Below are 5,112 nucleotides of genomic sequence, written 5' to 3'. Positions count from 1 at the left end.
GCCCGCGGGTGGGGGCCGCGCGGAGCCGGCGGGCCCCGCCTTCTGCCTCCCCTCCCCCACGCGGTCCCGGTGGTGGCGGGAGGGGTTCGGGCCCCCCCACCCCCGCTCTGGCCTGGGTCTGTGGCCCAGGCGGGGCTCGGTCCCCGCGCCACTGCTGCGCTGTGGACGTGGATTGCAGAGATGGAAGGTGAGGGGTGAAAGCACGCAGTACCCCCAAACTAAGCATTCCCCGGGCGAGATGAAATATACCCCTTTCAGAGGCTCTGGGACCAAAGAGATAAATGGGGATACTGAGGCTAGTGGTTGGAACCAAACACACTGAACTAGTGTTGACAGACTTTTCTGGATGAATTGGTGGCAGGGCCGTTGACAGGGCCTGGGAGTCCTGGCTCTTGGCCCAGGCTATTGTCCACCTGCAGGGGAAAGGAAGTGTGTGTGCTTGTGTACAGATGGACTGAGAGGAAGCAGTGACACTGCCCAGGCCAATCAGGGAGAAGGCTTGGGGGTGCTCCACTTTACAGGTAGAAAAGCCTCGTTTGAAGCCCAAACCCAGGGTCCCAGGGGGAAGACTGAGGCTGCCCCTGACTCAGTGTCCCTGTCACCAGCCCGCTTGGCCTCATCCTCTCAGAATGAAGCTGAGCTCAGGAAAAGAGTACCTGGTGAGTCAGACTGTGTCTACCCCCACTCCCATGTCTGACTCAACCAAGGTGATGAGAGGGCAGTGAGAGACTCTGCCCCATGGTGCCAGGGAGCCCCCTGGGCAGTGTGCCCATTTGGGCCATAGGCAGATCCTTCCAGCAAAAGGGCGGGTTAGCCAGACAGAAACAGGGAGATCCCAGCCCAGAACAGCCAAGGGGAAACGTGACAAAGCTGGTGGGCAGGGAGAGCCCAAGCAAGCCAGCCAGAAAGTCTAGGCAGGACTGGGCTCAGGGTAAGTCAAGGGTAGCTGGAGGCCTATGGTATGGTGATAGCAAGGAAACTGAGGCACTCAGACAGCAGAGCTGCTTGGAGCGAGGCGAAAGCGCCACAGAACGGACTTGTGTGGAGAATATATGGTCTGCAGTTCTGTAGCGTACATGTATTTCATATGTCCTGGTGCCCCTTTTAGGCCAAACTTCCTCAGCTGCCCCATCTTTCTTGACCCAGTAAGTTTGGGCCAGATAGTCCCCAACTCAGACTGTGTGGTGATTGGAATTGGGAAGGTTCTGGGACCTTTTCGGTGAATCATTCTTTTTTTTTTTTTTTTTTTTTTTTTTAAAGATTTTATTTATTTATTTGACAGAGAGAAATCACAAGTAGACAGAGAGGCAGGCGGAGAGAGAGAGAGGGAAGCAGGCTCCCTGCTGAGCAGAGAGCCCGATGCGGGACTCGATCCCAGCACTCTGAGATCATGACCTGAGCCGAAGGCAGCGGCTTAACCCACTGAGCCACCCAGGCGCCCACGGTGAATCATTCTTATTCCTCTTCTAGGCATCATGAAAAGAGGAGTGAGGGTATCTTTGAGGGCTGTCTTTTCAAGGGCAGAATGAAGGCAGTCCCTGTTCTGGAGCTCAGAAACAAGTTCAGGGGTTTTGTGGGGGGCAGTGCTTATGGTAAAAGGTGTGCATGAATGATTTCTATCCCTTCTCATTAGGTAGGGAGGGGGAGGAGCAGAGAAGGGACCAGAAACAGAAAAGGGACCTGCTGTGTGTGACTTGGGGGGGGGGGGGAGCTCTGGGGGCCCTGATAGTGACAGGCGAGGTAAAAATAGCTTGGGCCCTGCGGCTCATGTTCTGTCGGCTGCCTATGACGAGGTGCTCAGGAATTCCACTCTCCTGTTGGCACCCCCCACCTCCAGAACGCTCATTCCCCCATGCCACCTTTGTCCCCTGTCCAAAACCAACCGTTGGGCATCAGTGCTGACCGTCTGCTTGAGAGGCTGAGCTCTCCTGTGGAGGGATGCCCGGCTGGAGACACATGACACATAGCTCGGTCTCACGGTGAACTGTGTGCACGCGCGCGTGTGTGTGTAAAAAGGTAGACATTTGATACCCAGTCTGAGGTGCCAGCTCAGAGTTCAGTGAGGTTGTCTTTGAAGCCCTGATGAAGAAGCTAAGGTACAGATAGATCTGAGTGAGACATGGCTCCTGGGGAGGAGAGGACGGGGTAGGGTGGATTTAGTTGGAGCAGACAGGCTTTAACAAACTCTACTGGCTCACAGTCCTGTTTTGTGGGCATTACCTGAGGTCCCCCAGTAAGTTAAGGGCACCTCTTAAGGGGTGGGGGGATTTCAGAGGGGAAGCCAGTGAGTGAAGAAAGAACTCCCAAGTATAGCCTCCCCTCTCTCTCCCATCTCTGCCCTCTCTCTCCCCCTTCTCCTTCCCTCCGTACAAGAGAGGTTTGTGTGTGGCTCCAGGGGAGTAAGTGAATGGTTGGCAGACAAGGGTGCCCAGTGCCAAGGATGGTTCCCGGCATCCTTCTCACCCCCTCCCACAGAAACCCGAACCTCTTGCTCTCCAGGATAAATCGGGGCCTGACTCAGGCCCCAGCCAGCCAGTCACAGTCAGCCTGACCCAGGCGCAGGCTGGTGACTCAGCCCTCAATATAGCCCATGAGGCTGGGTCCAGCCATGAAAGCTGGAACAGACCGTGCACAATGCTGGTCCTGGGGCTGCCAAGTGAGGCCCCCCTCCCTGAGAAGGGCTGATGTGCCCCTCCCTGAAGCAGGCAGGGGCCCAGAGAGGGTTTACAGGGGGTTTCATCAGCTGAGTATTTGGGGAGTGCTGGCTGGGGCCACAGGCCGTTTATAGCCCCCTGACTCACCACCCACTGACCTGTCTCAGGAGACCAGGTTGCCTGGCCATTCACCTGCCCCTGCCTTTCCCATCAAGGGACACCAGCCACCGACACTGGCCATATTTAACTTGGGCTGAGTGGAATCGAAGTGACCAGGTCTAATGGGCCATGTCTGAAAATCTTGTTTTTCTGGAGCCAGGGACATTTCCATAGTCACCTGGGATGATACCAGGTTGGCCAGACTCAAGAGTTGGCACTCTGATCAATCAGTGATACCAACTGTGGCCCTGGCTTACATGCCAGGGACTCTGCTGGAGGCTGGAAAGAGTCAGAGGCTTGTTCTAGCCTCTTCACTTCTGGCTTCTGCAACCTTGGCCAGGTCATAGAATGCTTTAAGGCTTCAGTTTTCTAATCTGTAAAATGGAGTTAATAGTACCCTCATAGGGGTGTTTTGTTTTGTTTTGTTTTGAATTGAAGATGAAAGGAGGTAACATGTGAAGAGAGACCTCTTTACTCTGGCAACAGTGTATCAATAAGACCAGGAGGCACAAAGCTCCCAGTGAGGAAGGGGATGGCTTTCTAAAATGAGCCAACGGGGCAAGTGTCCTAACGGGAAAAGTTCTATATTCTAAGCAAAAAGGCTGGGGAAAAGCAGGACCACTTTCCCTCCATTGCTCAGGCTCTTGGCTCAGGCCTGGGAAGGAACTGATAAAGTTCCAACTGGAGGCTAACTACCTACCAGACCATGACCTCCATCTTGGTTTCTAATTCCAAGTGAAATCACTGATCCTCACTGGTAATCTTCCAGCCCTTTCCACCACACGTTCTCCAGCCAACTTCCAGCTGGAGTAAAGTGGATAAAAAAACAGAAACAGGGTCTCACTACACTCAACAGCAAGAGGCCAGTGGTACCCAGTGGGTTGTGAAAGAATTTCTCCAATGTAGGTTACAACTGAGAACACACCACCTAACGTGACTGAGTGCAGTTCTTCTCGAATTTTTACTGTGCATACTAATCAACTGGGGATCTTGTTAAAATGTGGATTCTGTGTCAGGAGGTCTGGGGAGGGGGGCTGAGGGTCTGCCTTTCTAACAAGCTGACCATGCTGGTGTGTGGACCACCCTTCGAGCAGCAAGGGGTGAGGTTAAATGGTCTTCCAAGAGGAGTCATTAAAAGGGAAGCAAAAGGCTGCCCCAGGGGCAGCCCTGTTTATAGGGGCTGGTCATGATGTTAGCACTGGCCCCAGGCCCCTTAGGAAAAGGCCAAGGGAGAAGTGAATTCATTTCATGCTTAGCAGCGCCCACCACAGTGCCTCATCCTATAGATATGCGTGGCTTTGGGTATTTGGGTTGATGGAACAAGCTCCTTTGGCGCCAGGCAGCAAAGAGGCAGAGAGAAGGCGTCTAGGCAAGCAGCAGTCATAGAGCTGTTTCCACCCACTGTGGCTTATGAATACCCTCGGGGCCTCTCCTATGGAAGCATTCATATGGAAGAGCAGATCACAAGGGGTTCCACAGAAAGGAAGGCAAACAAGGACTCTCAGAAGTTATCCACATCATTCTGCTTGTCCCCACTTGATCCACTCTCCATCCTTTGCCCTGCTCTCAATTCCAGGGGACTGACTTGACGTCACCTGGGCTCTCTGGCTCCCAGCTGGGATTAGCCAGTGAGACGTGTCAACAGAAGAGAGGGTGTCAGGCCCTGACAAGGGCTCCACCTCCCTCCCTGTGGGTCTGGGGTCCCTTTCCTGGCCTCTAGGCCTTGCTTCTTCCCCACCCCACTTCGGGCCCAGGATGGGAGACACTGTGGCTGGTGCCCCGGGGACCTCACTATTCCTTGCTGGTTCTCCTAACTCTTCCTGTGTATGTAGTCCCTTCACGAAGCCCTCTTCAAATTCAAGCTGAGTGTGTCACCTCTTCACTGTGTGACCCTACATGATCAGTAAGTCCTGAGAATCCCATGGGGAATCACAAGGACTGGGCCATGAAGGCTTGCAAGCAGGTCTTCTCAGGGCACTCTTCTCACTGCAGATGGGTATGGGCCTAGGCCCTGGGGCAAGTCATTTGACCCCCCACCCCCCCCCCACACACACAGAGCACCCGGCTCATTCCATTCCTGTGTCTGGACGAGCCCCTGGAGACAGGGTCTCTGGGTGTAGACCAGCGCGTCTGCAATCCGGCTGGCAGCACAAGGACCGCCCCTCCAATCCCTGAGGTCATCTGTAGGGTGAGAAATATTTAGGAACCAGATCCTTACGTGAGGTCCCTGGTGGAAGGGGAACTGCTCTGTCCTGGTTGTGTTCTGAGGTGTTTAACAAAGAAAAAGCAGAGTCTCAGG

This window comes from Mustela lutreola, chromosome 4 (genome assembly GCF_030435805.1).
Source record: "Mustela lutreola isolate mMusLut2 chromosome 4, mMusLut2.pri, whole genome shotgun sequence".
Lineage (NCBI taxonomy): Eukaryota > Metazoa > Chordata > Mammalia > Carnivora > Mustelidae > Mustela > Mustela lutreola.
This window is presented reverse-complemented; position numbering follows the sequence as displayed.